General features: G+C 37.7%; 1 long non-coding RNA gene across 11 annotated transcripts in view; it reads right to left on the reverse strand.

The window, feature by feature from the left end:
- Nucleotides 1–21,347, reverse strand: part of LOC102155979 — a 236,219-nt gene that overhangs the window by 189,117 nt on the left and 25,755 nt on the right. For 6 of the 11 annotated variants that reach the window (XR_005381124.1, XR_005381121.1, XR_005381118.1 and 3 more), the window contains one exon: nucleotides 13,561–13,637. The exons of the other annotated variants lie outside the window; for them this stretch is intronic. This is a non-coding gene — a long non-coding RNA (uncharacterized LOC102155979). The remainder of the gene's footprint in view (nucleotides 1–13,560; nucleotides 13,638–21,347) is intronic. 11 annotated transcript variants of the gene reach the window in all.

Genomic DNA, 21,347 nt, shown 5'->3' on the forward strand with positions numbered 1-21,347 from the left:
TTAAGTTTTCTGTATAGACTATCGTATCATCTGCAAATAGTGCAAGTTTAATCTCTTCCTTGGTGATTTGGACGCCTTTTATTTCTTTTTTGCTGTCTTACTGCTAAGTCTAGGACTTCCAGTACTAAGTTGTATAAAAATGGTGACAGTGGCCATCACTGTCTTGATCCTGACCATAGAGGAAAAGCTCTCAGTTTTTCCCCATTGAGGATGATATTAATTGTGGGTCTTTTGTACATGGCCTTTATGATGTTGAGGTATGTTCCCTCTATCCTTACTTTGTTGAGGATTTTTATCAAGAATGGATGCTGTACTTTGTCAAATGCTTTTTTCTTCATCTATTGAGGACATCATATGGTTCTTACCATTTCTTTTATTAATGTGGTATATCATGTTGATTGATTTGTGAATATTGAACCACCCTTGCAGCCCAGGAATAAATACCACCTAATTGTGGTGAATAATTCTTTTTAATGTACTGTTGGATTCAATTTGCTAGTATTTTATTGAAAAATTTGTACCCATTTATAAGAGATATTGGCCTATAATTCTCCTTTTTAGTGAGGTCTTTGTCTAATTTTGAGATCAAGGTATTGCTGGCTTCACAGAATAAGTTTGGACATTTTCCTTCCATTTCTATTTTTCTGGAACAGTTTGAGAAGTGTAGGTATTAATTCTTCTCTAAATGTTTGGGAATTCTACCAACGAGAAACCATCTGGCCCTGTAGTTTTGTTTGTTGGAAGATTTTTGACTACTGATTTAGTTTCTTTGGTTATCAGTCTGTTCAAGTTTTCTATTTCTTCCTGTTTAGGTTTTGGTAGTTTATATGTTTCTAGGAATTTGCCCATTTCTACCAGATTGCCCAATTTGTTGACATATAATTTCTTTCATAATATTCTTTTATAATTGTTTGTATTTTTGTGGTGTTTGTTGTGATTTCTTCTCTTTAATTCATGATTTTATTTGTGTCTTTTCTCTTTTCAATTGATGAGTCTGGGTAGGGGGTTATTAATTTTATTAATTATCTCAAAGAACAAACTCCTGGTTTCATTGATCTTTTGCTGTTGTTTGTTTGTTTCTGTATCATTTATTTCTGCTCTAATCTTTCTTATTTCTCTTCTGCTGACTTTGGCTTCATTTGTTGTTCTTTTTCTAGCTCCTTTAGGTGTAAGGTTAGGTTGTGTATTTGAAATTTTTCTTCTTTTTCTTATAGCCTGTTGTGCTATATACTTCCCTCTCATGACCACTTTTGCTGCATCCTAAAGGTTTGGGACCATCATGTTTTCATTATCACTTGCTTCCATTTATTGTTTTTTTTTTCTTTAATTTCCTGGTTGACCCATTCATTCTTTAGTAGGATTTTCTTTAAACTCCATGTATTTGTGATCTTTCCAAAATTTTTTTATGGCTAACTTTAAGTTTCAGAGTATTGTGGTATGAAAATATGTATGGTATGATCTCAACCTTTTTGTCTTTGTTGAGGCCTAATTTGTGGCCCAGTATGTGATCTCTTCTGGAGAATATTCCATGGGCACTCAAAAAAAATTTATATTCCGCTGCTTTAGGATGAAATATTCTGAATGTATCTGTTAAGTCTATCCAGTCCAGTGTGTCACTCAAAGCCATTGTTTCCTTGTTGATTTCCTGATTAAATGATCTGTCCATTGCCATAAATGGGGTGTTAAAGTCCCCTAATATTATTGTATTATCAATGAGTTCCTTTATGTTTGCTATTAATCATTTTATGCTTTGGGTGCTTCCAAGTCGGGGGCATAAATATTTACAATTGCTTTATCTTCTTGTTGGATAGACTCTTTTATTATAATATAGTGCCACCCTTCTTCATCTCTTGTTACAATCTTTGGTTTAAAATATGGTTTGTCTGATATATAAGTATGGCTACTCCAGATTTTTTGGATGTTTATTAGCATGATAAATGGTTCTCCATCCCCTCACTTTCAATCTGCAGGTATCTTTAGGTCTACAATGAGTCTCTTGTAACCGGCATATGGATGGGTCTTTTTTTTTATCCATTCTGACATCCTATGTATTTTGATTGGAGCATTTAGTCCATTTACATTCAGAGTGATGATTAATAGATATGAATTTAGTTATACTGCTAAGTAGTCATTTATGGAGATTTTCTCTGTTCCTTTCTAGTCTTTGTCACTTTTACTCTTTCTCACTCAAAGGGCTTCCTTTAATGTTTCCTACAGGGCTGATTTAGTTGTCACAAACTCCTTTAGTTTTTGTTTTTCTGGGAAACTCTTTATCTCTACCTCTATCCTGAATTACAGCATTGCTGGATAGTGTATTCTTGGCTGCATATTTTTCCCATTCATCACATTGAATATATCATGCCATTTTTTTCTGGCCTGCCAAGTTTCTATGGAGAAATCTGCTACTAACCTTGTTTGTCTTCCCTTGTGTGTTAGGGATTTCTTTTCTCTTGCTGCTTTTAGAATGTTTCCCTTATCTCTATATTTTGCAAATTTTACTATCCTGTGTGTTGGTGTCAGCCTGCTTTTGTTGATTTTGATGGAAGTTCTCTGGGCCTCCTGGATTTAGATGTCTGTTTCCTTCCATAGATTAAGGAAATTTTCAGCTGTAATTTCTTCAAATAAATCTTCTGCCCCTTTTGTCCCCACTTCTTCAGGACTCCTATGATATGAATATTATTACACTTTATGGAGTCGCTGAGTTCCCTAAGTCTACATTTGTGATCCAATATTTTTCTTTACCTCTTCTTTCAGCTCCATTATTTTCCATAATTTTATCTTCTCTTTTTTTTTTCTTTAGAGAGAGAGACTGCATGTGAGCAGGGCGGGAGGGGCAGAAGGAGAGGGGGAGAGAATCTTAAGCAGACTTCATGCTTAGTGTGGAGCCTAACACAGGGCTTGATCTCACAACCCTGACATCATGACATGAAAGAAAATCAAGAATCAGACACTTAATGAGCTGAGCTACCCAAGCAACCCTCCATAATTTTATCTCCTATATCACTTATTTGTTCTTCTATTTCTTCCAGGCTTGTGGTCATTATATCTACTTGGTTTCACATCTAAGTGATAGCATTTTTTATTTCTTCCTAATTTTTATGTCTTTTATCTCTGTAATAAGGGACTCCCTGGTGTCTTCTATGCTTTTCTCAAGCCCAGCTAGTATCTTTATGATGGTTATTTTAAATTCTGAATCAGGCATATTACTTATATCTATTTCATTTAGATCCCTGGATATGGCTTTTTCTTGTCTTTTTCTTTTGGGATAAATTCCTCCATCTTGGCATTTTGTCTAGGTGTCTGTCTTCTTCTGTGTGTTAGGAAAGCTTGTTATGTTTCTTGATCCTGAGAGTATTGCTTTATTAAGAAGGGGTCATATACTGTTCATGCCTTGGTACTTCAGGAAGTGTTTCTAGTGTATGCTGTATACATTTTGCTGCTGTGTTTTGACTGCTCTTTCTCTCAGGTCAGTTCTCTGCAGTTTCCTCTTGCCTGTATTGGGAACTGTTCAGGCCTGACCAGAGTGTGACGAGTTTTAACTAGGTGTATTCTGGTCCGCTTGTTAAAAGAGACCTGATGCTACTTCCACTACAGCTGAAGCTTTACAACACTGTTCAGTAGACTTCATGCATGTGGTGGGTCTGTAACTTGTCTTCTGGGGGAGTGGCTGGCTGCTCTGGTTCTCAGGCTCACTGACCATAGTAAAGAAGCACCTACAGAGTGCAGGGGAGTGGAGATTGGTATAAGCAGTTTAGGCCACCACTATTGGTATTGTGCTGCTTACTGAAGTCAGTTTATGCTGAGGGGTGAGGGAAGAAAATTGAACCAGCCCTTTCCCTCATCCCTGAGAGGGGAGTTCACACTAGCTGCTGTCCAGGAAGCCCTCCCTGCAGAAAAACAATCTCTCCTTGTGTGTCCCCAGTATTCCTCAGTTCCCTGCCTTCACCCTGTCTGTGTCTGAGCTGTCTGCTCCTCTGGCAACACAGGCACCTGTGCTTTATCCCAGGCAGGCAGGCAGGCCGAGTTCTAAAATTCCAAACTTTAGGGACATGGCATGGTGTGGACCTGCACTGGTCCTCTGTGGGAGGGTCTTGACAAGGTGGGGCTGGTGCAGGTTTGTTCCAGAAGGGCAGTTGTACCAACATGCAGCAGCTTGGAATTTGGAATAAAGCACAGCAAAAAGCTGCTGTCTAGGTTAGCTGCCCTCAGCAGGTGTCTCTGCCCCTATGCTAAGGGTCATAGGAACATAATGGCACCTGCCCACTCTTTTGTCCCCAGAGAGGCAATGCCACCTCTCCCAGAAGCACTTCAAGAAGGGGGAACAGTCCCTCCCAGTGTGTCCTAGATGATCCTCAGATTACACTGTCAGCTCCCGGGCTTCTACTTCTCCACAGGAGTACTGCAGTGCCCACTGGGCTTGACTCCAGCCAGGGCACAGACTTCTAAACTTCCAATCTTTGAGTTCCACTGTTTGTAAAAACTCACAATAATCAGTCCCTCTGGTTTTCCCAGTCAATAGCTTTGAGGAAGTGTTTTCCTTATGCAATCCTCTGTTTCTATCTATCTATCTATCTATCTATCTATCTATCTCTTTTTTCCATGATCAGGGCTCCCTCCTCTCCACAGGACCCACTATCCTTACGTCCCCCAAATCATGTCTCCATACCTCCTATCTTCCACAATGTGGCCTCTTCTGTCCCTCTAGTTGTTCAGTTTGTTCTGTCGGTCCTCAGATTGATTTTATGGGTATTCAGAATGATTTTATATTTATTTAGCAGTGTTCAAAGGACAAGACAAGCCTAGGGTCCTCTACTACTCTGCCTATCCTAGCTCCACCCTTTTGTCCTATGTCTCCAAAGCACCTCAAACTAATAAGACACCATTGAAAATCTGACCTTCTCCTTGAAACCAGGTCCCCTTCTGTGGTTCTTATTGCTGCAAAGGACATCATTATATAGTCAGATATGCAAGATGAAGACCTACGAACCACCCTGATCCTTTCTCATCATCTGTTAGTTTTCTTTTCTAAACAGCTTTTTTAAATCTTCTACTTAATTGTCACTTTATTTATTTTTTATTTCAAGTTTTAATTTAAATTCTAGTTAGTTAACATATAGTATAGTATTGGTTTCAGGAGTAGAATTTAGTGATTCATCATTCACATATTCTAAGTAGCTTTTAAATTCATTCACTTCTTTCCATGCCAATTTCCACTGTCTCATTCAGCTTACTGTTATCTCTTACCTGGTATAAAACAATAGCCCAAACACTGATCTATCTGATTCCATCTATGGCCCATACTCACCTGCAGCCAGAATGACTTTTAAATACATATCTTTTTTGTTATTATTGTTTTGTTTTATAATGGAGAAAATTAACAAGACGGGAAAAAATAAATGTTGGAGAGGATGTGGAGAAAGGGGAACCCTCTTGCACTGTTGGTGGGAATGTGAACTGGTACAGCCACTTTGGAAAACCGTGTGGAGGTTCCTCAAAGAGGTAAAAATAGATCTGCCTTACGACCCAGCAATTGTACTGCTGGGGATTTACCCCAAAGATACAGATGCAGTGAAACGCCGGGACACCTGCACCCCGATGTTTCTAGCAGCAATGTCCACAATAGCCAAACTGTGGAAGGAGCCTCGGTGTCCATCAAAAGATGAATGGATAAAGAAGATGTGGTATATGTATACAATGGAATATTCCTCAGCCATTAAATACTTATCTTAAGCCCATATATTATGCTAAAGATAAAATCCAAGTTCTTAACCTGCCTGTAAGGTCATGCATAACCTGGCCCTGTCTATTCTTCCAGCCTCAATTTACTCCACTCTTCCCTTGCTGAATGCTTTCCAGCCTTACTGGCCTACTTAATTCACTGAGGGACCCATGGACCTATTTTCCAAAGGACCTTGCACATCCTGTTCTCTGCTAAGCATGTTCTTCCCCCAGTCTCCTGAAAGAATTTGCTTCTGCATAACCTTTAGACTCTCTCTCCAGAGAATCCTTCCCTGGATTCCTGATTTAGTCAAATCTTCTGATTATTTCCACATAAGCCCTAGTACCTACCATTCCTTCATAATACTTGCAGTCATTTTAATTTTCATTTATCTTGCAATTATTTTTGTTTGTTTGTTTTCTATTTCCCACACTAGAGTATCAACTCTATGAATTCAGGAAATATAACTATGTGTTCACTCTATATATCAGATACCTAGCATAGCCACATATGGGGCTCTCAATACATATTTGAAATGAAAAAATGAATAAGCAAGTTTTATACATTTCAAATATGTATTGAAAAATATGAATAAGCAAGTTTTATAAAGATATACAACTCTAAAACCCTGAAACTGGATGCTAAAAAAAATCATAACCAATTGCAGTCATAACAAAATTGTGATTTTCAAGAACAATACTCTGAAACATTTTAATCTCACAATTAAATTTAATCTCAAAATTACTTGAATAAAAGAACAATAAATATCAACATTGTCTTTAGTTTTCTGCATAATAAAAGTACACTCCACGAAAATACGTTGGCCTCAATACCAACAAATTGGTATGAATCAATTCTAACCCAGAAGGATAATACGGCATTTTCCAGGTTATCTCACTACATGCTCAACATTCATTGTGCTTATATAAGGAAAAGGAATAAATAAAACTGCCTGCTATGGTGAGAAGAACTCTGATCTGTTAGCCAATTTCAGTTCTACCTACTTAGTTTCAGTTCTACCTCTAGTTAATATTTTGACACTGAAAAAGTTTCTTCAGGTTTCTTTTCTTGTTTTTTATTTTTTTAAGATTTTATGTATATATTCCTGAGAGACAGAGAGAGGGAGGGAGAGAGGAAGAGGCAGAGACACGGGCAGAGGGAGAAGCAGGCTCCATGCAGGGAGCCCGATGTGGGACTCGATCCCGGGTCTCCAGGATCACACCCTGAACAGAAGACAGGTGCTAAACTGCTGAGCCACCCAAGATCCCCTCTTCAGGTTTCTTATAATCATTTTATAAGATAAAAAAATTCATGATTCCTATTTCTATCACCTACAACAGTGTATGAATAAATGATTATTCTCTTTTCCGGGATACCTGCACCCCGATGTTTCTAGCAGCAATGTCCACAATAGCCAAACTGTGGAAGGAGCCTCGGTGTCCATCGAAAGATGAATGGATAAAGAAGATGTGTTTGATGTATACAATGGAATATTCCTCAGCCATTAGAAATGACAAAAACCAACCATTTGCTTCAATGTGGATGGAGCTGGAGGGTATTATGCTGAGTGAAGTAAGTCAATCGGAGAAGGACAAACAGTGTATGTTCTCATTCATTTGGGGAATATAAATAATAGTGAAAGGGAATATAAGGGAAGGGAGAAGAAATGTGTGGGAAATATCAGAAAGGGAGACAGAACATAAAGACTCCTAACTCTGGGAAACGAACTAGGGGTGGTGGAAGGGGAGGAGGGCGGGGGGTGGGGGTGAGTGGGTGACGGGCACTGAGGGGGGCACTTGACGGGATGAGCACTGGGTGTTATTCTGTATGTTGGCAAATTGAACACCAATAAAAAATAAATTTATTATAAAAAAAATAAAATAAATGATGATTCTCCTGATGGTGCCAGGAGCTCTTTCAAGGGGCCTGACCCTATGGAATTCTAGGAGAACAACTGCTTAGAAATTACCTAATCATACAAATGGCCTCTGTTACATTATTGCCAGTGACAGAACATTTCAGAGCATGCTGTTTTGTTTTGTTTTGTTTTTATTTCAGTTCAATCGTAGGATATAACTTCAGGGGGAATGGTCCCACTGCCCAAAATAATACATTCTATTTCTCCTGGCTTGGAGTCTGGAAAGATCATTGAGAAATTTATTTTGGGATTTCCAACGAAGTTACCATTGTTGAGGTCATGTTCTGATGCTCCCTCCATTCCAGCAATGATAGATAAAATATGAAAGGAGAAACATTAAAAAAATAGTTATGCTAAAACATGAGATAAACATGTCTGTTGGCCAGAAACAAATTGAAGTGGGGGCAAAAGTCATAAGCTTGTTGGATTCCAGATCTGGAAACATGCGGAAGCAAACTGGTTATTATGCAGGAAAATGGCAAAAGTCAGGAGCCAGAGTTGCTTAATGGAACTGAACACTAGATATAGTTTTGGAAGGTTACATAATGAAAGAGGTAGGAGATAGGATCTCAGATTAGAACATGCGCCAGGATATCCTATAACTCAGTGATTATAGTTGCATTATATCTCATATCATCTTACTTAAAGAACCTAAGCTTCCAGTTTAAGACTAGGCCATTTTCTCAGAGCCCTGGGCAACTGAAAACACTCTAAAAATATGAGGAACAAAATTAAAATTCAGGTGTCCTGCTGTTTCACTGCATCTGTATTTTTGAGGTAAATCTCCAGCAGTGCAATTGCTGGGTTGCAGGGCATTTCTATTTTTAACTCTTTGAGGAACCTCCCCACAGTTTTCCAGAGTGGCTGCACCGGTTCACATTCCCACCAACAGTGTAAGAGGGTTCCTCTTTCTCCGCATCCTCTCCAACATTGGTTGTTTCCTGTCTTGTTAATTTTCCCCATTCTCACTTGAGGTGGTATCTCATCGTGGTTTTGATTTGTATTTTCCTGATGGCAAGTGATGCGGAGCATTTTCTCATGTGCTTGTTGGCCATGTGTATGTCTTCTTTGGTGAAATTTCTGTTCATGTCTTTTGCCCATTTCATGATTGGATTGCTTATAGCAGCAATGTTCACAATAGCCCAACTGTGGAAGGAGCCTCGGTGTCCACCGAAAGATGAACACATAAAGAAGATGTGGTCTATGTATACAATGGAATATTCCTCAGCCTTTAGAAACAACGAATACCCACCATTTGCTTCAATGTGGATGGAACTGGAGGGTATTCTGCTGATGGAAGTAAGTCAATTGGAGAAGGACAATCAATTTATGGTTTCATTCATTTGGGGAATATGAAAAATAGTGAAAGGGAATAGAGAGGAAAGGAGAGAAAATGAGTGGGAAAAATCAGAGAGGAAGACAGAACATGAGAGACTCCTTAACTCTGGGAAACGAACACCGGTAGTGGAAGGGGAGGTGGGCGGGGGATGGGGGTGACTGGGTGACAGGCACTAAGGGGGGCACTTGATGGGATGAGCACTGGGTATTATGCTATATGTTGGCAAATCGAACTCCAATAAAAATATATTTAAAAAATTAAAATTCAGGAGAAACACTGATAGCAAATGAAATTTGGAAATGACTTTAAATATGTATATAATCTTCAAAGAGATAAATCAAGGAATAGCATCCATGAATATGAAATTAAAAGGACCATAAGTGACAGAATAAAAATATATACTAGGAATTCTAAGAATATATTTAATTGAGAAAACTTAAATTGTTGTGAAAGCTGAATAGAGAATTAATAAATAAATCTACATTTTTGGACATGGTTTGAATGGTTGAAAACATAGTAATATCACCCCTACCTTTGATGTTTACTGTTTTATACCACAAACTTTCCATTAATTCATACTACAAATATTCCTTGAACACATTTTTTTTTTTGCCCTCAAAATGAACTTTTCCAAACAGCTTCTTTTTACCTTATGTGTTATCAAAAGCTGAAAGATGGAGACATGACTTCCTTCATTAAGTAACCACATTAAAATACAGGTGTCTGAAATATTTTTTACTGTTCTATTTTACCAAGTTTATCTTACAACTCCAAAATATATAGTATTGATCTTCTTGTGTTGAGAGAGGTTTTCATATTTTGATGCAGATGTTGTCTGTATTTTAGGAAACATTGAATTGGTTACTCCTAAATGAACCCATTTATTTTCCAAAGATTTTACTTTTCAACTTTTCCAGAGCCTGGAAAACTATATGCTTCCACCAAAATGTAAGTGCCTCAAGAACGAAGATTTTTGTCTTTTTTTTTTGTTGTTTGTTCAAGTACCTAGAATAGTACTTGGGTCATAGTAAACTCAATGGATATTTGTTGAAAAATCAGCTGCTTCTTAAAAAACACTTTTATTTTGAAATATAGCAGGAATTGAAGTGACTGATGTTTTTTATAACAGATCTCATTAAATTGGTTTAAATGCCATAAAAAGTTTCTTACATGTTTCTCTTTCTTAAGAATTTAATTCATATATAATAATTTGGATTATTTGGCAGAAGAAACTGTCTCAAGCTGACTTGAAAGAAGAATTTATTGTTAGGAGAACAGAGGTGTGCAATCCAGTTACGGAGAGGCAAGAGCACAATGAGATGTTCAGTCACCTCTGTGTCTGTTCCACTATAACATCTGGTTTTTTCTTCCTCGCTGCACTCCACTTTTCTCAACTTTTCAGATGCCATGGTGGAAAATGAGCCTTCACAATCTGTGACATTACATTCAAAGTTCTAGCCATTAAAGCCGGAAGAACATGGGAAAATCTCCAAATTTCTGTAGACAGGCTCATTGTCCCAACGTGAGTAGATATTCACCCTTAAACCAATCAGGGGTGGCCAAACTGACCAGGAATAAGATACTTCATTATCATTAGAGTTTATGGGTATTTGATCAAGTGTCTTAGTCACAAGAGCTTCTGAGGAAAATTAGGGGGTTTTAGTAAAGCCAAATGAAGCTGAAAGACCTTCTAGATACAAGGTCAAAGTTTTTCCAATAAAGACAGATGACCTAATAATAACACTGTTACTGTTCGGCTCTGTGCAGTGGGAACCTGTGTATCTGGCCAACAAGATCTAGGAAAGTGCATCTCTCATGGAAGGCAGGTGACTGGGCATCTCTCAGTGTTAATATTATTTTTTCCCTTTTGTTTATTTTTTTTTTAGATTTTATTTATTTATTTATTTATTTATTTATTTATTTATTTATTTATTTCTGAGAGACACAGAGAGAAGCAGAGACATAGGTGGAGGGAGAAGCATGCTCCTTGCAAGGAGCCCGATGTGGGACTCGATCCCTGAACTCCAGGATCACGCCCTGAGCCAAAGGCAGACCCTCAACCACTGAGCCACCCAGGCACCCCTCAGCATTAATATTGTGTGGTTATTACTGTCAACAGCTGTCTCTCTCTCTCTGTCTTTGTATATGTGTCTGTGTGTGCATGTGTGTATATATATATGTACCTGTGTGTGTACATACATAAATATACGCATGTGCATATATAAATGTATGCCTACATACACATATACACAAATGTGGAATAACAGGTATATAAATACATAGATCCATAACAATAGAGAAATGACTCTAAAACAATGAGGTCATCTAATCTATATATTTTAAACATTAAGAATAATTAAATGTTAGGGTCATCTGGGTGGCTTAGTGGTTAAGTGTCTATTTTCTGCTCAGGTCATGATCCCAGGGTCCTGGGATTGAGTCCCACATGAGGCTTTCTTCCTCTTCTACCTCTGCCTCTTTAGTAGCTTAATAATTAATTTCTAAGCAGTTTTCTAAGGAAAAATGCAGTTACATTTTTTTATTTAAAATAATATATCTGATCATATTTCTTTGGCAGTTCTACAAAAATCATATTTCTAAGCTGGAGAAAAATATTACATAGAAGTGGGACGCCTGGGTGGCTCAGTGGTTGAGAGTCTGCCCTCGGCTCAGGGCGTGATCCCAGGGTCCTGGGATTGAGTCCTGCATCAAGTCCCATATCAGGCCCCCTGTGGGAAGTCTGCTGTTCCCTCTGCCTATGTCTCTGCCCCTCTCTCTGTCTCTCATGAATAAATAAAATCTTTTAAAAAAATAGTTAAATTTTTGTTAAATTTAACAAAAACATTACCAGTCTTCTTAGTAATTAATATATTTCATTACAAAATATATGTGACTCTACAATATCTCTCTAAGTTTCAGAACAAAAATACTATCTAAAGTACTGATATTAGATCAACTATGGCATTCAAAAAATACTTTTCCAGTTCAGACATCTTTGATTGTCTTCCTTGATGAGAGAGGAACTGCTTAGCATCATTACATTTCAACCCTCACCTCCTGCTTACATTTCCATCTGTGATACTTGTATTATCTTTGCTTTGGATGAATGAATGGCATTCACATTCTGATCTGCTATAATTTTTCATTAGTTAATGTTGTTTTCATATTTTAGTGGATTAACTACCTCCCAAAAGAATTTAAATATTTAAAGTCATTTTACCATATTGCTACATGTTAAATTCTGTCTTTTAATATTAGTTCATATTTGGCTGGATTTCAAGATTGGTTTGTTTGTCTTTTTCTCCAGAGGGACTTATGGGTGCCATATGATTTTCTTCTTTGAGAAAGCCTCTCTCTTGGCGTGTATTTATTTTTTTAAGATTTTATTTATTTATTCATGAGAGACACAGAGAGAAAGGCAGAGATACAGGCAGAGGAAGAGACAGGCTCCCTGCAGGAAGGCCGAATGAGGGACTGGATCCCAAGACCTCGAGATCACCACCTGAGCCAAAGGCAGACACTCAGCCACCAAGCCATCCAGGTGCCCTTGTGGCATTTATTCTTGAAAAATGACTGGGATGGGTGCCTGAGTGGTTCAGTTGGTTGAGCGTCTGTCTTTGGCTCAGGTCATGATCTTGGGGTCCTGGGATAGAGCCCCAAGTTGGGCTTCCCTGCTCAGAAGGGAGTCTGCCTCTCTCTCTCCCTCTGCTGCTTCCCCTTCCCCCGCTCATCCTTTCTCTCTCTCTCTCTCTCTAATGAACACATTAAAAATATTAAAAAAAAAAAAGAAAAAGAAAAATGACTGGAGTGAATACAATAAACTTTTTATCCCTCAGTACTTTGTAGACACTGCTGTATTGAAGGTTGCTATGGGAAAGAAATGAAGTCACCTAGATATTCTCCCATAATGGGTGGTATTTACTTTTTGACCAGGTGAATGAAGAATCTTTTCTTTATTCTTTGAATTCAATAACTTATCTAGAATATGTCTTAGTTTCTATAATTCTGAATTAATTTGTCTTTGTATATCGAGTCTTTTCATTGATCGATCTAGTCTTATCAGACAATTTTAATCAAATGACTCTGAAAACCCTTTCCTTATTTAATTTGTTGAGTTCTCTACATCATGAACTTGCATTATCTCTGTGCTGTATTGTCCTTTTCTCAAATGTCAGAATGTTATATATTATAGCAGTTCATTTCATCTCTTTAGCTTTTTTCTATACTCTGTATGACTGGTGTGTGTACTTTAAACCTTGATAGATATTACTAGATCATACACCAGAGCAATTTATACCACTGGTTCCCAAATTGGATTTGTAATACCATTGATTGAATGGTAGAGTGTCAGGCCTCCTCTCATCTTCCCAAAATTATTTGGAGAAGGGAAACCTATATTTAATTAAATAAAAGCAAAAACAAAGAAATGAAAATTTCACAGGTACTTGGATTCTATGTCAGACTATAAATCACTGGCCTTTACCACTCTCTTTCTTATTCCCTCAAAGCCAGGGAACTTTTCTATGCCTCTCTTTGAATTAGCTGCCTATCTATATGTCAGCATCTGCCAAGATATACACTCACCATACAGTCAAGTTAGCTGAATAATATCTAATGGAATCAAGCAGTATCACAGCCAGAGTGCTCTCCTCCATGAATATCTGAGAGGAACAATAAGGAATACTCTTAACATATGGAAAGAATCAGATAGCTGAAGATACCAGGAAAAACATCATCCTCTTCATAATTTTGCCTGGGCCATATTTTCTGATTATCATAGTTATCTACTATTACTGAAGAGATATCACAGTCATTATCTTTTATTAGATATTTATCTATGCTTTATTAGAATATTTATCTAAAATTCCAAATAAAGTGAAAGGCTAAGGTAACAAACCATTCCAGTTTTGATTCAAAAGTTAACAGCATTGCAAAGATAACTTTTTTCAATTCTTTGAATTATTATATTTTAATCTCATCCAGAAGAGGCAAGAGGTCAAACCAGGAAAACATGATGTACTTCTTGGCCAGGATTCCATATTGCTTGAACTGATTGGGTCTTGGGGTCGTGTCATTCCATGTTTGCATGTGACCTTTCAGGACATTTGATTTATTGGATATGCTTAGCTGTATTATTCATGTGATAACATTGAGGCTGTAAACACAAGCTGTTCATATCATTTCCCAACATGTCATCAATCAAAGTTCCAGAGACACCCCTGTCCTGGAAAATGCACAATAGTCCTCTGCCTCAACCCTGGTAAGAAGGTTTAGAAGATGACCAGTGCCCAGATTCCCTCACTGAGTCAATATGCTTTCAATTTTCTGAAGTTTAATTTCTCCTCAAGAGAAAGTTTCCACATGTTATATCTAAAGTCAACATTGCCCTAGAAATAGGTAGACACAGGAAAAAGAGATGAAATCAGAATCGCAGAAAGCCTAAAGCCAAGTTTTCCTTATTCAACTGTCTGATGGCTTGCATCATTTTTCAAATTTTATTTTTACTCAGAATCTTGACCCTTACCATTTTAGTATCCCTGGAGCAAGTATACATACTAAGCACTACACTAGTTGCCATAGGAGACGTGCAGGTGGTGTTGAGCTGAAACATACGGACCTGAATTCAAATCATAGTTCTGCCACTTGCTATATCTGTAAAATGTTGTGCAAGTCATTTAACTGCCCTGATACCAGTTTTCTTAAATGTGAAAAGGGGATAACTGAAAAATAATAAAGATGAAGATGATAAAGACAATGATAAAGATTCCCGTTACCACTTCAAATCCTGACAGTTATTTGTGCTTATTAGAAAGCAGCCCTTCTTCATCCCTTCACTCTGTATTAATCTAAGAAATGTGTAATATTTTGATTTTGTTAAAATAAGCCATTGTATAGTCATCTGATGGCAAATTGACATAAATGTGGTGTGATATCTATGATAAAAATAATGCCTTTTGGTAGGGTGCCCTCATAGAGTGGATGACTTGCACAACGAAATTCAACAACCCTGAAGAATGTGTGACATAATGTGTCTAAAGTGCCCAGTATGAAATATATATTGAGCATTCAAAAAATGTTGCCCATTACAATCAAAGTACTTGTAATTTGTTTTCCTGTACCAAGAATATCAATGAGATTCTCAGAGAATATTTTTTCTTCTAATATTTTTTAAGATATGACCCTATGAGTCCATTGCTTTCTGTAGAAATCAGAATGAACTGGAAGATGTTGGAGTTAGAGATTAGCAGTTAGACAGAGATTAGCAGTAGACACGATAGGAATAGATCATGTCATCCAAATTCAGGCTGTTTGGGGTTGATAGTACTATATTTTAGAAAAAACTCCCTAGTAGCAGATGGTAAAGCAGAGTGTGAAGAGATTTAGTGTCAGACAGACCTAAGTTTGGATTACGTAACCTTATGAAATAGCACCATTATCACCACCTCTACCAATATTATTATTATCACTACTTTACAAATAAAAACAAGACTTACTAACTTGGTCACAATCACACAAAGAAAATTTAATGGATCCAGGATTCAAAGCCCAGATCTTTTAAACTCTAAGGTCTTTGTTCATAATCACTGCTCTTTCCTACCCGAGCAGGAGATGCTAAGGAGCTAGGGCAGAGGCAATAGTTATGGATAAGAAGACATATCAGAGAGAAGTGTAAAAGGTAAAAACACTTAGACCTGAGCGAGATAATGGAGAAAGAAGGATCAGACATGATTTCTAGATTTTAGCTTAGGTGACAGCACAGATCATGTGTCTCTAACTGAAAAGAAAAACCTGAAAGAATAGATGTGGAAGGAAGAGTTTAACTTTGATTTTGTATGAATTTTAGGTACCTGGGAAACTTCCCAGTAGAATTGTCCCTTGGCAATTTTATATTTTGTTCTAGAATATTTGGGGAGAAATCAAGATTAGAATATATATTTGGAAGTCACTGCATATGGATGATAGTGACTAAGACCATTTAGAAAGATGTTGTAGAATTAAATAAGAAGTGCACTGGGACTGCCCCTGAAGGACTCGTTTTCCCTGGGAATTGAGTAAGTATGACCGTGGAGGTAGAATTAACACCGGGAAATTGTAGTGTTAACAATGGTAAAATAAATAAATAAATAAATAAATAAATAAATAAATAAATAAAAATAAAGAGAGAGAGAGTTTAAGGAGGCAATAAGTCACTGGCAAAAAGAGATTAACAAGGGGAAAAGGAGCTGACCACGGACAAGAAAAGGAATTAACCAATGAGAAGGGCCAGCTTAAATGAGAAGTCACAGTGTTGAGGTTCAGGGTAAGACATTTAAGTGCTGGCTGGACCATGCCTATCTAAGAGTTTAAAGAGTTTAAAATGGAGATTATATGCCAGTGGGGGAGGGGGGGACATTAAGACTGGAAAATTCTCCATGAGTTTGGGAAGCACAGGAAGTTGAGAGCAGTGTGTGTGGAGCATAAGAACTTTAAATTCCACACATGAAGAAATATTTGGATGACATTAAAGTTCAGGTATAACTTTACTGGTCAGGGAATTATGTATAGTAAAAGTTAAGTTTTAAAGAGTTAAGGAAGCTAAGTATTGTCATTATGCATATGGAAATCTTCCAGGAGGGAGGCTGTCCTTGTGCTGGTCAGGACAACCATGAGTTGAAGGCCAATGTCTACAGATGGATGACACCAAACCTGGAAGAAATGAGCATCATAGCAGGAAGGTGTTCTGTAAGATGTCATGGGAATAAGAGTTTGAGGCAGCAATGGATCTTGGAAAATGTACACACCAATTGTGGCCTTACCTAAATATAGGAGATTAAACCTGTTGTTTAGGAAAATAAATATGTTTTGCTTTGGCTGAGAGGGGAGGAAAGATACTAGAAGAGGTGAGGAATTTAGGGGAGTTCATTAAAGACAAAACATAATATTCAGAGGAGGGGGAGATACCAACACAGGGATAGGCTGGAAGGAAAGGTAGGGGAGTAGAGGGGTGGAAGGAGGAGGGACACAGGGCCAGGGTAGCCTGTCTCTCAGGCACTAACTGAGAAACATGAAAGTGAGAAGCCTGGAGAATTTTTCTGGTCTCAAATTTCCCAACTGTGGTAAAAGTTGTTTGGGGGCTCAAAAACAACTTTTGGTAGAGAGAGCACCAGGTGATGTACATCGTAGGTTTCTCCTTGATGCCTGTTGAGACACTATGTGTGGATTCCCGGGAAGGTGGAATGGGACAAGATACTTGAAATCAGAACATAGGTTCAAGTGTTCCTAGCCATACTATAGCATGCCTAGTTGCTTCTGTTTGATATTGTGGGAAGAGCTTAAAATTGGAGTCAGATAAACCTGGATATAAATACAAACTCCACAAATTTTGGAGCAATGTTCAGTGGTTTGCTAAACTTCATAAACTTCCTTTTTATCACTCACAGGGTTGCTATGATGAGCAAATAAGATAACATCCAAGAAAAGCTGGTCAGTCTATCAAAATTGAGGTCAGCTTTTGAAACTCAATTAATGCCTCTCCTAAGTATCAGATAAGAGGGACAAATGGCTAGGCTTGCCGTTTTCATGGTATTTCATGGAAGACTATTTGGCCTTAGACAAAAACAACACAATGTTTTTTAATTAGCTCTACTGCTAGAAAGCTTTGTTCTCAGAAAGCTGGCAACAGATGCTTGTTAAATGGCCCCACAGATTGCTCCAGATCATCCTTTATCCTCCACTCTCTGCACACACGTGGGGCCTGTCTTTGCTGTTGGGTGCCTTTCAAGGGATCAGAAGCCGCCACTACTAGCACCACCACCACCTCCACCTCCACCACTCTCACTGCGGGCAGCAGTTTTGTTGTTTGAGCCTCGTTCAGAAAAAAAGTAGTTCGGTGCTCAGAGAAACCAATGAGAGTGAGAGAAAGCTGACTGTATTTGGGAAACACTGTGAACGTACCCAGTTCTCTGTTTCAGGGGCTACTGTAGCGTTTCCCCCTGGTTGTAGACTGACAGCACAGCCACCATGTGTTCACTTTTGTGAACAAATTCCCCATGCCCTAACCTCTGCACAGAGGCCCAATGGCAATTTTTTGTACCACACAAGGGAAATCAAAATTTATTTATATTAAGAAACTCCCTGTTATGGATTGAATTGTATCTCCCCCCATACCCCCCTGCAAATGTATATGTTGAAATCTTAACTCCCAACTTGAATATCAATGTATTTGGAAATATCATCTTTGCAGATATAAAGACAGATCCTTAATCCACTATTGTGAGTGGTCCTTGTAAAGGGGGGAGTTTGAATACAGACACACACATGAGGAGATGATGCCATGTTAAGGTGAAGGCAGCAACTGGGTGATGCTTCCACATGCCCAGGAACACCGAAGAGTGCTAGAAAATCACCAGAAACTAGCATAGAGAGACATGGAACAGATTCTCCACCACAGCCCTCAGAAGGAATCAACTTTTCTGAGACCTTGATCTTAGATTTCTGGCCTCCAGAGCTGTGAGATGATAAATCTCTGTGGTTTAAGCTATCCAGTATATAGTACTTTTATTTTTTTGGTGGTACTTTTTTATGGCAGCCCTAGCAAATGAATACACTCCTCACACCACCCCCATCCCCACCTGCACATTGAAATCACTGATAGTAAAATGGGATAATATCAAGCCAGGAAGCTCCATGACATGTTGTGATTGTTTGCCACTATGCCCCTTAGCACCTAGAACCATGCATAGTACAGAAGAGGTAGTCAACAACTGTTTTTTCAGTGACCTGTTAAATTTATTCAACCTACATGCCAGTTAACTCACACATGATTTTTAACAGTTTTTTCAACAGTTGTGTAAGTCAGGCACTGTTAACCTCACTTTTATAACTATAGAAAATATGATTTAGGGGGAAATAATATATAAGACAGAATAAGCATAGACCATAGAGTAGAAAACACATTCGAGATCTGGCTCCATCAGTCCTGGTATGATTATTAGCTATTGGTTTAACCTGTGTGAGCTCATTTCCTTCATATGTAAAATGGGGAAGATAATAAAATATGCCTCAAAGGATGCTCATGAGAATGAAATAAGATACCCTATGAGAAGCCACATGGAATAGACAATACATAAAATTTAGTCTTTTTAAAAATTTTATGTGAGACAAACCCTTAACATAAGACCTGCCTTTGGAGAAATGTCTTTTCATGTCTTCTGCCCATTTCTTGACTGGATTGTTGGTTTTTTGGGTGTTGAGTTTGATAAGTTCTTTATAGATCTTGGATACTAGCCCTTTATCTGATATGCCATTTGCAAATATCTTCCCCCATTCCGTAGGTTGTCTTTTAGTTTTGTTGACTGTTTCCCTTCTGTGCAGAAGCTTTTTATCTTGATGAAGTCCCAATAGTTCATTTTTGCTTTTGTTTCCCTTGCCTCTGGAGATGTGTCTAGCAAGAAGTTGCTACAGCTGAGGTCATAGAAGTTGCTGCCTGTGTTCTCTAGGATTTTGATGGTTTCCTATCGCACTTTTAGGTCTTTTATCCATTTTGAATTTATTTTTAGGCATGTTGTAAGAAAGTGGCCCATTTTCATTCTTTTGCATGTGCCTGTCCAGTTTTCTCAGCACCATTTGTTGAAGAGACTGTCATTTTCCAATGAATATTCTTTTCTGCTTTGTCGAAGATTCATTGACCACATAGTTGTGGGTCCATTTCTGGGTTTTCTATTATATTCCATTGATCTCTGTGTCTGTTTTTGTGATAATACCATATTGTCTTGATGACTACAGCTTTGTAATATAACTTGAAGTCCTGAATTGTGATGCTTTTGGCTTTGATTTTCTTTCTCAAGATTGCTTTGGCTATTCAGGGTCTTTTAGGTTCCATGCAAATTTTAGAATTTTTTGTTCTATCTCTGTGAGAAATGCTGGTGGTATTTTGATAAGGTTTGCATTAAATGTGTAGACTGCTCTGGGTAGCATAGAAATTTTCACAATACTTATTCTTCCATTCCATGGTATGGAATATTTTTCCATTTCTTTGTGTCTTCCTTAATTTCTTTCATAAGTTATCTGTAGTTTTTAGAGTACAGACCTTTTATCTCTTTGATTAGGTTTATTCCTAGGTATCTTAATAGTTTTTGGTGCAATTTTAAATGGGATTGATATTTTCTCTTTCTTCTGTCTCTTGTTAGTGTATAGAAATGCAACTGATTTTTGTGCATTTATATCCGGCCACTTTACTGAATTCATGTATCAATTCTAGAATTTTTGGGTGGAGTCTTTTGGGTTTTCCACATAGAGTATCATGTCATCTGTTAAGAGTGAGAGTTTGACTTCTTTTTTGCCTTTTATTTCTTTTTGTTGTCTGATTACTAAGGCTAGGACTTCTGGTACGATGTTGAACAATTGAGGTGAGAGTAGACAATCTTGTCACGTTCCTGACCTTAGAGGAAAAGTTCTCAGTTTTTACTAAAGGAGAATGATATTTTCTCTGGGCCTTTCATAGATCGCTTTTATGATATTGAAGTATGGTCCCTCTATCCCCACACTGTGGAAAGTTTTAATCAAGAAAGGATGCTGTATATTGTCAAATGCTTTTTCTGCATCAATTGAAAAGATCATATGGTTCTTGTCCTTCCTTTTATTTAACGCTGTGTATCACACTGAGTGATTTGTAGATGTTGAACTGCCCTTGCAGTCCAGGAATAAATCCCACTTGGTTGTGGTGAATAATCCTTTTAATGTACTGTTGGATCCTATTGGCTAGTATCTTGGTCATAATTTTTACATTCATGTTCATCGGGAATATTAGTCTGTAATTCTTTTTGGTAAGGTCTTTGGCTTATGGGTCAAGGTAATGTGGGCCTCATAGAATGAGTTTGGAAGTTTTCTTTCCATTTTTATTCTTTGAAACAGTTCCAGAAGAATAGGTATTAGTTCTTCTTTAAATGTTTGATAGAATTCCCCTGAGAAGCCATTTGGCTCTGGACTCTTATTTGTTGGAACATTTTTGATTACTGCTTCAATTTCCTTGTGGGTTATGGGTCTGTTCGGGTTTTCTGTTTCTTCCTGTTCCAATCTTGGTAGTTTATAAGTTTCTAGGAATGCATCCGTTTCTTCCAGATTGCCCAATCTGTGGTGTATTCTTACTCATAATATGTTCTTAAAATTGTTTGTATTTCCTTGGTGTTGGTCATGATCTTTACCCCTTCAGGCATACAGATGGCCAACAGACACAATATCATTAACTATAGGCATAATGTTGTACAGCAGATCTCTAGAATTTATTCATCTTGAGTGCCTAAAATGTATACACACTGAATAATAATTTACCCATTTCTCCTGCCACACCCTCTCTCCAGCAATGACTATTCTACGTTCTGCTTATGAGCCTG

The sequence above is a fragment of the Canis lupus genome, chromosome 29 (assembly GCF_011100685.1).
Source record: "Canis lupus familiaris isolate Mischka breed German Shepherd chromosome 29, alternate assembly UU_Cfam_GSD_1.0, whole genome shotgun sequence".
Classification (NCBI taxonomy): Eukaryota; Metazoa; Chordata; class Mammalia; order Carnivora; family Canidae; genus Canis; species Canis lupus.